General features: G+C 35.1%; 1 protein-coding gene and 1 non-coding gene across 2 annotated transcripts in view; one reads left to right on the top strand and one right to left on the bottom strand.

The window, feature by feature from the left end:
- LOC124364910 (homeobox protein aristaless-like) overlaps positions 1 to 13,447 on the bottom strand; it is a 175,917-nt gene that overhangs the window by 131,780 nt on the left and 30,690 nt on the right. The gene's annotated exons all lie outside the window — the stretch shown is intronic.
- Positions 9,576 to 9,648, top strand: Trnar-ucg. Its single transcript has one exon. It is a non-coding gene; the product is annotated as a tRNA-Arg (tRNA).

The raw sequence follows: 13,447 nt of genomic DNA, 5'->3' as shown, positions 1-13,447 counted from the left end.
TTGTGTAAGGTTTCAAAGTAAGCTTCTTCTGGGTCATTGCGTTATGTACTTTTAAGTAATTTTGCTTACACTCTTTGTTATGCCAGTTACCAGAAGAACCGGTGTTTAGATTGAGTGGACTATTACTATGCGTACCTCAACACAATCATTTCCAGCCCTATGTCAATGTCAAGATCGGAGACAATATAGTTGGTCTAGGTGAACTGATCGTGGTAGAAGACATCACAATAGGGTATAATCATCTGGCATAGAAGATTGCTGGTGTGTTACATTACTGGAATAACCTCATCGGACAAGGCAGAAATTTGAAAGAAATGCCCCGATATATAATACGTAGATAGTAATGTAATATTTCGTCTTCAATGTGTTATTAATATAAATTCCAAACACGTAGGTTACTAGCTGTTACCCACTGCTCCGCACACGTCTCTCCTTATTACAAAAGAGGGGTATTCTTTTAATTATACCGTAATCCAGATTATAGAGAATTAAAAAACGCCCTATCTCCCAAACAAATTCGTAATGATCAATGTACAGATCAGTATATCTAATTTCCTTTTTCTTTGTCAGTTCACTTATCAACCAATTTTCTTTCTTTGCATTTCTTTGAATTCACATTGCCAAAACCTCGACTTTGGCTGTTCATACTAGATTTTTATGTAATACGGAAAGTTTTCTTTTTGAAACTCTTTTCTTCAACTCTGGACACCAAAGGATTTTTTGAGAACTTATTACGAGCTAATTTACCCCTACTATTCTAATTTAAATACTTTATTGATATCTATGGCTACGAAAATGTGAAAGTGTTCTATCCTATACAAAGGATACTCGCATCCCAAATTTGAAATAAAACTGTATAATGAACTTCCCTTCAGTCTATAAGATGTACAAAGACACAGAAATTCTTTTAGACACAAAATTGTGCACTTATATTGTAGTCCTCAGATTGACCATATAGACTACAGGTACATAGTCTCCACGCCAATAATACAACAATTTTAAAATATCCAGATTAAACTTAGTATAAAGGTAGTACTTTGTTAACCAGTCTTAACCAACAAAAAGTTCCTACATGGCGGGTATCCAAATTCCAAACTTAACATAACAAATTTCAAACATAGACCAAAAACGATATTTTTTCATGTATTTGGTAATTATGAAAAACTTTAATACTTTTTGCGAATCTCTTTAAAGTTTTATGATGAAGGACATTCAAATTTTGGAAAATAAATGATTATATATCTGTTATTACGTGTTATAGTGCAAAACAAAAACGTTATTTTACAATTCTCAGGTCATTTACAATAATGTTGTTACTTCGTGATTTTCATATGTTTTAAGATGTCCAAATAACATCGTAAAGTTGTATGTATTATAAAATATTACGAGAATAATTGTGAATACGATAATTACCGTAATTCCTGGTTGATTCAGATTATACTTTTTTAAGGGGTGCTTTTACTAATGATAATATTTATAGTTATTAACTTATTCATCTCTGAGGACAATTATTGTAATACTGTACAGAAATGATAGTTTAATGAATCAAGTAATGTAAATATTCCCGCATGTAGCCTAAATCGCGGCTTGCTGAACTTTCACTAATTCATTTTCCTAAACACAGTCTGTTTTAAGCTGCATTCTGTATTTTCAGCATAAAATTCAATTTCAATTCTCCCGACACTATTTAAGGTAAAAAAGCTCGATAGTAAAAAAGGAATATTTATAAAGAAAATTGTTAGAACTGCAATGGGAGATTTTGGCGGTCTTCAATAAAAGCAATTTGAATAAGGACACCGTATTGCGTCTACTGCAGTCAAGGAATTGAGAACATTATGTTCCGTTCACTTTATTAACTAACCGCTGAAAAGTGGTTTAGAGAAATAATGATCTTAGCTGATAGGTGGTCTTGAAATCTTCTTGCCGAAAAGTAGAGTAAATACAATATTACAAAGCTAGAAGTGGATCATGCGTGATGCTAGATATTTTAGTTAAACTACTTCACAACTAGTAGAATTCAAGTAAGAACCGTATTGAATAAGAGGAATGAAAGAGAGATAGTTAACTTAGACTTTTTGTTATCATATGTTTGTGGTATCAAAGAAGATAGCGAAGCAAAGAGAAGCGAAGTAATTGGAGTGGTCAAAAAAGTTATTGCAGGATAACAAATACAGCAGTTCCGACACGACTTTCAATTAAAAGACGCAAAATCGGTCTGTGTTATAGTTTATTGTAGAATTTTAATTTTAGTACTAGACTACGGCTGAAGAAGTAAGTATAAGAACGGCTGACACGGCAGCGCTGCGAGCACGGGAAGAAGGCTGGCACAAGGCGGATTCAATTGGCGAGGGAGTCCGGCAGTAAATCGTCCCGGGGCGCCATAACTCAATAGGGATAATTGTGTGGCAACAAGCCGGCAACTCTGCTACAGCGCAGCTACACTACAGGGCCGCAGGTGTGACTACAACCTTGCCTACACCTCACATGCTACCTCATCGTCCACCAAGTAATTACATTAGTCGCCATTACTCTGCGTGAATTATGATTGGAATACCTCAAGGTTCCGTTTTGGGACCACTGATGTTTAAGATATATCTCTAATACAGTAAAAACGCTTTTTTATATTTTAAAATAAAAACTTTTATTCTATACCGGGGTAACTATTTTAAATAAAGATATAAGATAAATTATGTTTTAGTAATAGTTATTATTTATAATAGTTTCGTGAAATAAAATAACCGAACTTGCGTACACAGTCACTTAAACTATTTACTACAATGGTGAGATAACCTAGACTACTACCTATTGCGTAAATGTTGTTTTGTACACAATAAAGGTTTAGTAACATTGTTATTTGGTGAGTGTTATATAAAAGGATATCTGCCGATAAGGGGTTATCATTTTTGCATAACCAGTTGGTGAAGTGTGCTCTCTCTCTCTCTTCCCATTCAGCCCAGAGGTCAATTACAGTCACATCCTCCAATTAGAACGTTTGTTTTCACCCGTGTCACATTCAGGAATAACAACGAGCGCGCGGGAAACTCTATCCGCCGGCTGTGGCCTACGCGATACGGGCCGTGTGTCGGCCGGTCGGACCGTAGGAGTACAACAAGAGAGAGAGGCAGGCTGCCCCTAGCATCGCGGCGGTGAACAAAAGAAACCAGCTGATTAATAAAGCAATTAAACGAATCTATCACAAAGGTATCGGGATATAATTGCGTTAGATGCTGCGGTATTAACTCTCGTGCTCGAGTCGGCATCGGTCTGTCGGCGGACCTCGCTTGTTATCATCCTCGCCCGTGTTTATTAGTAGAAACTAAAGAGCTGGCTATAAATCGTAATCAAGCGCCATTGTTGCATGCTGCTCGCTGATTGGCCGCAGGACACGCAACACCGGTGTAAATCACCTCTATTTTACAACCGAAAACACACGTTTAATTGTCGCCCAATTAGAATGGCCTTTATGATCTCCTAATAAACTTAGGCACGGTTCTCGGGAATATTTCCTTTTGTGGTTTTTGGTCCTTTACGATTCTTGAGGTTTACGAGGTGCTGTGCCTCTCATTGCGGTGATTACAACACCTCCAGCATCAAGAGTCGCGCTTCTAGTCTTTGCCAACGCCGCCCCAGCCACGCACAGCGCCTCCGACTGCAAAAGTTGCGCTTCTCCCCAGTTCAAGAGCCGGAATCAATTTCCATCGTATAAGCACACACCCTAGTATTTCTCGAAGTCGACAGAGGAATTTCCCCAACAATCCTGTTTCTAGTATTCTGGTTGTGATGGTAATCGAATGGGAAGATATAAAAAAGTTAAGAATACCAAAAGTAATAGGCTTATCATAGATCATACCTCTTAGTTGCACCCTCCTATGAAATTGCAACCAAAACTAAAATTATGTTGCTATATGATGCGTTGCAGTTGTGCGTTACATGGCGGGAAACGAAAAGGACACAAAAAGATTCAACATGTCCGACAAATTCTGGAAATAATCAAAAATATAAAATATTTTAAATTTAATTCATAAACATTAGGTTATCACTTGGATTAAAGATTAAAATGGATTAGAACTATAAAAAAAATAATCTATGGGTTACCGAACAGAAATAGTTTTACGTAACAAACTTTCTGCCGTATATGAAAGCAAGATCTAATCTCTTAAAATCAAAGGCTTTATACTACAACTATAGCCAACCGAAATTTATCTAAATAGTAGTCGTACTGGCATCAGTGTCATTTACACGATTTCCAGCAAAATAGTCGATTCTGGACAAATATTAACAATATACTGCTGAACAAAGTACTTCCGTTTTGGATAATCTGCATTCATCTAGGATACTCGTATGTTGATGTGGAACTTAAGAAGACAATTCAAAATATGAAAACCAATCCCATGGATGCCTTTAACTACATTGGATATTTCGTATGCATTTTAATCACTTCTAACGTGATGAACCTTGCAAAGCAATTTGTAAGCTATTTAACCTTAAGAGTTCCGCTTCGCACAGTTCTGTAAAGTCCACCTTAGCATAACAATTTTTTTTATTGTTCGAGGCTGTGAGAGATGAAGAGGCTCATGAAAATCAACAGATTCATTTTAGTAAATGATAAACAATAATGTTTACACGTGTACAAAGGTGTTGATTAATAACAGGGGTAATTCACAAATGTAAAGGATATACAAGTTGTGTGCGCGCTATGTAAAACATAATATATAAATACATTATAATGCCATTGAATATTAAATACACTGAAATTCTTTCCTCACGTGGAAACATTTGCGTTTGATTTTCATTTCGTATAAAGATAAATTTAAAGAAAATCGCTTATGTTATACAGGGTGGCGCAAAAGTCACTGGACAGTTGGTTAAAACAAGACTAGATTTATTTGAAATTATTTTTTATTACAAACAATACTTACAATTATTTTTTATATTCAAATTGTTTTCCGTCTTCATTAATACATCTTTGAAGTCTTTCTGGAATACTGTTACATACTCTACGGCATAGTGTGGTATCATTGTCCAAATCATCCATAACAGATCCATGTTGTTCAAATCTATCTCGTATGTCGTACACTGTTTGTCTAGACGGTGGTTTTGATCTAAGTGTATTCCCCATTCATTAATAACTGCAGTAGCACCACTTTTATAAAAAATGTTTTTAACGCGAAAATCCTTTCTTCTTTCGTTAACATTATGACTAATGTTTAACAAAAATTATATTAGAAAAATAATAATTCGGGGACTACAGCTTTAAACACGTGTCACAGATGAACTCACTAGTTCGATTGTTGTGTGTTTCATTGCATTGTATTGGCAACTTAAAAAGGCATAATTACCAACATTTAGTAATACCAACATCACGGACGAAAACTATTGTACTACGTCTTGCTGTTATTTTTTTTTTCTTCGTTTAACCAACTGTCCAGTGACTTTTGCGCCACCCTGTATGTATTCGGCCTAAGTAAGAATTTAAAGTGTTCATTACAATTGGTGATGGTTTAGCCTTATATTTTTTAGACAATACAATGCGAAATATCTTATTATCAGTCAAGTTTGAGTCTACAAATAGAAAATATAATTTGTTTTTAAATCTTTTTCGTAACACACTATTGCCAAATAATATTGCCAATATTTCTTTCGGAGACAGTTTTCTGTAATTATTAAATCAGAATTCGTAACTGCATGTAGCCTACAGCCCTATTGCAACGAAATTAATCCTTTTGTAAACAAAGCAAATAATGTCGATTATTGCTTTATATTTTTAATTACAAATCACTTAACATTGATGAATTGTAAATAATGTTAATAATCTTTTTTTGTCAGAGCTCGAGGTGTAAGTTTGATCAGTTTACATCTCTCTCTTTTGTTTAAAACTCATTGTTTAAGTTTTCACACAACCACAGAAGAGGATTTTTCGGAGGGTCTGAGAATAAAGGATTCACGTATCAATTACCATTTTCTCGATGTTTATATATCCTAATTGATAATATCGACACTGTTCATTTCAAATTAATATCACCTTAAATTTTGTGTTTGGACAATTTTTAGACATTATAATTGTGATGTTTTACTGGTAATTTGTTGATATAGATATTTGTATTACAATAAGGTATTTATATTACAAATATCAATATATATATATATATATATATATATATATATATATATATATATATATATATATATATATATATATATATACATATAATTTAAATAAACATTGAATCACAAAAAGTACTTGCTCCGCCGGATTAAGTATCTGTTTGTAATTCAGTAAGTTTACAAATAAGTAACATTTTGTTTCAAAGTAGTATAATATTGGATACTTATCTCTATCTACAAAAGACAGGGACATTATACAGTTTCTAAACTGTCTCCACTCTAATATAATTGTAATATTTAATTTAAAGATCACAAAGTACTTAACGCGTAGGACATTTAAATGGTGTTGTGTTTGGTTTAAAGCCCTGCGGCAACATATGTATTGGCTAACAGGAATGGCATGTATTAAATATAACAAGGTGTACTTTTAATTCATAATTACATCAAACCTCTAAAAAAAATCGTATCCTTATTCAGCTATTGTTCCTAAGTCTGATTACTAAATTCAAAACTATCCCAATCAGATCCTTAACGGATCTCCTAGAGATGGCTTCTGAACCACACCAATGGCCGGGTAGGCGGGCTGCTTAGATCCTAGCTAGAACAGGATCATCACGCGGTTTCCCATACAAGGACCTGTCTCGTGTCCTGGTCAGCTCGCAGTGACCGCTGTCTAGCGAGGACTACTATGGACAATCTGCACTGACAAGTTGAGTATGGTCATATTGGTGGTGTCTGAATGTACGAAATACCAGATTGGCGCTTGTTCCGAACTCCATTATCGTAAACCTAACCTTTTACGGAGGCGGGAATACAACAATACAAACCACGTCGACTTTTTCTTAAGGTGTCTCTTCATTTCTTATTTTTTTATTGTGGATACACAATGAACCTTTGGATGGAATTCAGTTGAGGTTGGTGCGACTGCTTGGGACACGTATGGGCTTCCGTTACTTTGAAGTACCAGTTAATGAACTTCAACTCTTTTTTGGATTTGAGACTATTGGTCAGCAGAGATTAATTCTTGACCAGTTGTTCCTCTACAAATTGCTAAACGAACATATCGATTGCCCGGAGATTCTGGACTTCATTGACTTTAAAGTGCCAAGAGGAACTCGATCCAAGAGCCTCTTCGGTAAACAATTCCAGCCCACTACTAATGGTCACCACGGATGTATTCTTCATCTTCTTAACGATGCCAACGAACTGGGGAGCAGTGCGGTCTTCTATGGCCAGTCGATGGGAGCCTACAGGGAGTGTTTCAGACACCACCTGAAGACAACTTTCCTTTTTTTTCTCTTTCTCTCCTTATTTAATTGCTAAATTGTTCTCTCTTTTGTTAGGTTGAGAGACGCATTCAACACCGTCTTTTTACTTTTTGTTTTTGTTAATTTTATTAATGTTGTTACCCGATTTATATCTGTTGTTTCACGCTTTTGTTATTATTTTTTGTCCTCAGAATACTTTTGCTAGTCTTATACTACATAACACTAATTCTAACTTTTTTTTTCCATCAAGTAATGTTTACTAAATTATAGAGGCTCCACCCCTACATGTTTGTTATTTTAAACTTTTATTCTTGTTAATTACTATATGAATTTTAGCATCCCTTCTGGTTTGTTATGGATTACTTTGTTGTAAATGCATTTAATTACTTGTTGTTACGTTTATTCATGTTTTTTAGCTTTTTAGTTTCAGTTTATTTACTGCGCAATACTAGATCAAGTGTATTTAATCGGAAACCGTTCAAATAAATAAATTTTATTGTATAAGGTGTATTATACAAGTGTATTTGACAAGGGATTTGCTAACATAACAATAAAGTAGATCTCCACGTAAAGTGTCACATCATTATTCTCCCTTACCTTTAAACGTTGTGATATCTAAATGTATCCCCCAAATCCGTGTTGGTTGACCACATGAGTACCAGAATGCGCTGACGTCGACGCCGACGCCAGGGTCGCACATCGCTACGGGCCTGATCGATAGCACTCGAAGTGGCGCGCGTTCAAACCACCTAATCTCACCTAGCGCTGTTGTTTATTCGACAGCCAATTAGCCGGAGCGGATCCGAATTATCCGGTCCTTGCCGGGGACATCCGGTGGGTAACGAGTAGTCACGTGGTGCCGTATCCGCCCCACCGCCCGACTACCCGGTTCCGGGCCATAGAGCGCGACTGGTCAATTATTGCCGGCGATACAGGGCAGATGCCTAGAGCGCTTTGTCCTTCGGTTTCACCTGAAACACTTTGGTAACCATTTACATCTCAGTCCGTGTGGTTGTGCCTCCGGTACACGTCACTGGATCGATTTGTGGGCGAGCAAGAGTTCAAACAAAATGGTATTGGAGCACTTATTGTACTTTTACTGATCGGAGAACTAAATCCTAAACTTTGATTTAAAGTTTGTTTCTACTGCTGGAACGTTCATAATAATAATGAATTATCATTTACCCTATGCCTTTCCTTACTATTGCGGCATTACCACGCTTTCATCAACACTGACTTCATCAGGTACCCACGCATTACGTTTTGTTGTAGGTTAAAAAAAAAAAAAAAAAAAAAAAAAACAGTACACGACACAATAACACTTAAATGCATTATATAAACATTAAAAAAACACGGATTACTACGATGCGGTGACCACATGATTGAACCTGTTGAGCGGACGGTTTGCGACTTCTTTTATTTATTTAAGTTTCTTGTGGCGTGGGTTTTTTTTTTTTTAACCTACAACGTAACACCAATGCGTGGATAACTGATGATTTAAATGTGTAAACGAAACGCGTCGTAACATCGCAATATTAAGGAAAGTCCGAATGTAAATTCATAATTTACCAAAGTTGTATCTATTATCTTTATAGATTACGTTATTCGGAAACTAGCACAACATTTTCACTACTTTTAATGCTCGTTGAAAAACATAAATTATAAACACCTTCGAAAATCCACATTTCTATTAGCTACTACATTGTTGAAATACTGAATATTAATAATACTTTATTATACAAAATACAAATTTGCTAGTATTGATTTTTGCATTATCCGAGTAAACGAAATCTACATAAGCAACCTTCATAACTTCAACTAGAGATATTTACATAACACAAATCTAACATTAATAACGAGGTCACACGTCTCGTAAATAAAAAAAACCCTCCGGTCTTTATTGGAAGATCAAAAATACTGTTTTAATAAGTCCGGAAAAATGCATTGAGAGTTATATAATTTAATGTTTTGTTAAACTTTAAAATTTAATATTATCTCATGCGAAATATAAACATATTCAGCAGTAATCCTATAACCATAACGGCGACAGACGCCTTCACTACCAGGGCTGCAATTCACATACACACTCACGTTCATAGTATTCTCTTTCTCAAAACGCTCTTGTTACATTACTGAATAAACTGTTATTCTTTAGAATCACTGCAACTTTTGTAACTGTGCAGCTAGAGTGTTACAATATGTGACCGTGTGGCCTAATGGATAAGGCGTCGGACTTCGGATCCGAAGATTGCAGGTTCGAGTCCTGTCACGGTCGGGATAAAATTTTTGTAGAAATAAATGAGTTTATTGTTATAAGACATTTATATGTAGCTACATCAGTCTTAAACTCATATTTTTACTTAACATTCTACCTTAAGGTAAAATGAAAAGTATTTGGAAATATTTACATACGGCAAAGCAGTAGCTTAAATATTTTAACGAAATATGACATTTATATAACTGTATTTGTGTACTGTAAATGTATTGATATAATTAAATATTTTCTTTTTTATACTTGTCAAATAAAAATAATCTTGTGGATTTGTTTAAATAAAAAAAACATTGTTGCTGGGTAGAAAATAAGTTACAACATGATCCTAGTAGTAAAATTAATTATAAAGTAGGTTAACCCTTACATTACTGAAAATAGGTTACTTTTACATATACAGTTGTGGTTATAGTAAGACGAGTAGAAAGCCTGTTGAACTAGCAGCCATGGTGGTACAAACTCTCGGGTGCCAAGTAGACATAGATGTAGAACATAGCACATGGCGTATGTTATGGCTCATCCTTTATTGGATTCATTTACTTTGGTTTAAAAAAACTTTTCCTATCTAGTACAGAAAGTGAAATGGTAGAATCAAAATTTGAAAATTAATTGTTATATATAATTGGATACCAATGTATAAGTTATATCACCAAAGAACATATTATATCCCTCATTTACACAGCAATAACATTAGACAATTTATGTATTTAACACTAATATTTGTATTAAACCTCGAAATACATCACATACATACCATACATTGGTTTATTACAATAGTATATGACAACAGTTTAACTCGAATTATCCTTCTGGTACCTATACAGGACACCCAGGTACTTTATAGGCTTTTAACTGTCTTTAGTCATCGTGGTCGTAATATTCTACAGGCAGATGCGAGTTAATATATTTCGGTCAAAAAATATCTATTGGAAAAGACATTTTTTTAGATACTTCCACATTCCAAATTTAATGTGGAAGTATCTAAAAAATGCCTTTTCCATTAAAACCCACCTACTTCCACCAAGGATACAAAGCAGAAAATGAAAAACTATCTATTTGAAGAATATTGCCATTTCAATTTATTGTACAACACTTATTCGCTATCTACTTTCAATGAGTATTCATAAATTGGACGCATTAAAACAAATATAAACACATTTATATGCAAATCCCTAAAACTATTTTTTTATTTTTCTACAACTATTAGATGTAATCAAAAAGTTGCATTAGTTTTTACGGAGCTAGTTTAAAGAGGGTTTCAATTAATTAGGTCAGAATGTCATAGGATGTTAAAGAAATACCCAGTGGTGTATAAACATCAAATATTGTTTAAACGCTTCCATCAATTCTGACCAAGGATGGAAGAGGGGCACATTACACTAGAGTCACTCAAACCTCATCTCTGGATTGTAAGGTTTGGCAACAGTAAAGGTTGAAAGTCACACCCAACATCAGCAACTGTTTCTGCATTCATTTTTCGCCTCTCTTCTTCTCCATAGCCTGATGATACAAATCTGCATTCCCCGAGGTCTCCACGTTACCAGAAGTCAGACCAGGCCACCTGTACAATCAGGATCTGGTTTACCAGAGTCGGACTGATCAGTCTGGCTAACCAGAGTTTGTTTGTTCAGAACCTGGGAAGGCCAGAGTCGGACTGAACAGAGTTTGGCTAACCAGAGTCTGTTTATCCAGAATCTGGCTGACCCGAGTAGGACTGACCACAGTCTGGCTAACCAGGGTCGGACTGGCCAGAGTCGGATTGACCAGAATCTGTCCAACCAGAGTCTATTCAGAATCTGGCTAACCACAGTCGGACTGACCAGAGTTGCTTGTTCAGAACCTGGCTAAGCCAGAGTCGGACTGACCAGATTTTGGCTGACCAGAGTTTGTTTGTTAAAAACCTGGCAAGACCAGAGTCAGACTGATCAAAGTTTGGCTAGCCAGAGTCTGTTCAGAACCTGACTGACCAAATTCGGACTGACTAGACTCTGGCTGATCTTTTCATAATCTGGCTGATCTATGTTGAACTAGCCAGAGTCTGGCGGACCAGAATATGGCTGACCAATAGGCTATAGGATTAACAATAGTTGGATCGAGTTGTATAGAGGCAACTACAATTTATATTCCATAAAATAAGCAAGGCACTAGGCAGTGTAAGATTATAATTAATGATAAATATAGTTCATAACAAACTACCAGAAGAATAGCCTAATCGTTCTAATGGAAATACTAACTAATGGAATCACCATATAACTCCTTCCCGGCTGTGCCTCACTTTGTGTTACTGTTCATTAGTAGTTTAATTATGCGAGTAATAGCTACTGCCTGTGGTGGCAATTTGGGCCCTAACTGGGTGCTCAGTGTGCTCGGGCAAACTATTATCAACATTTGATGATTTATTAACTGGGTAAGGAACATGGATCATTACATTTAAAAATTCTCGTGGTCTAAAACTGCTCTGAATGGAATAGATTTTCAATTAGCATTAAAATTATTATTAAGGGGTTTACTATTAAGGCAAACAGTTATTGATTGTTTTATTTTATAAAAAATTAAAATTTAGTAAAATATGCATTGATTATGGTCTAAGGATTTTGACTATTGCAATAGCAAATTTCCGGGTGGAAGGATAAAAAAAGTGAATGAAGTATTGTATATTAAAACAAAATGTTGTATTTAAATAATTTTTTTTTTAACTATAATCCTCCCCCCCCCCCCCGTTTACTTAATAAATGTGGTGAAAATATGTTGGTTTCTATGTTATTATATATATATATATATATATATATATATATATATATATATATATATATATATATATCATGATAGTATACATATTATAGTCATGACTATCAAACAACAACAGACTACTCCTTGAGCAGCGCTCTAGTCGTGTTCCTAAAGATTCACACGCTAGCGTATGTGATAAGACCTCAGTCGCCTACGCCTCCCACATACTTCGTAAGTGTCGTTCCTACAGAAACTAAAAATGACGCAACATTTCACATTACACCACAGACTCCGTAGTCCTATCTGATTTCAGGATCCCTCTCCACTGAGGTTTGTATTTTGACTGTTTAAATATTTAAGTATTCAAACAATCTCTACGAAATTATACATGGGCATTTATGCTGCTTCAAAACACACTAAGGTTTTCACTAAAGAATCGTTTATCTTTCAGGATCTCTCCCCTGCCACTAGCTTTTAAAGTCAAAAACTCCTGTAATGTCAGACAATTTGGAAACAAATGTCACGTATAAAGTTCACGTTGTCTCAAAGATACACTTTAAGAAATTGATAAATTTCTGAGTTTCGGGTTTCGCACCACTGGTATTTGAAGGTACTTCAAACAGAGTTTTCCTCTTTAATTTCAGGCTCTAAACTGCAAGTATTAAAAGTTAAAATAAGAAACAACAAAATTTTCCGATGTAACGTTCTTTCAGAAATAATAACGATTAGAAGTTAGTGACGTAGAGGGCTTCTAAGTCCTAACTTCTCCTCTATAATAAAGGACTCTTTCATTTCATAATACCGAAGATTGGATTGAATCAAACTAGCATTTCTCGGAAACTATATGGATGCCTTATAAAAAAGGGATTGTTCATTAACTTCCGGTTATACTACTGGAAAATATGAATACACAACGGGGAACCTAGTAATCCTTCAGAGAATATTCAAATAATCCATTGGAATACATTCAAATAATATATGCTCGATCGATAATATTTTTTATTACGATCGGACATCATGTTTATTTTTAGAAATTTGCTTTCCATAAGTATTCAGAGTAAACAATCATAAGCAA

The sequence above is a fragment of the Homalodisca vitripennis genome, chromosome 6, assembly GCF_021130785.1.
Source record: "Homalodisca vitripennis isolate AUS2020 chromosome 6, UT_GWSS_2.1, whole genome shotgun sequence".
NCBI lineage: Eukaryota > Metazoa > Arthropoda > Insecta > Hemiptera > Cicadellidae > Homalodisca > Homalodisca vitripennis.
Note: the sequence above shows the minus strand (reverse complement) of the source record. Positions and strands in the feature narration are given on the sequence as shown.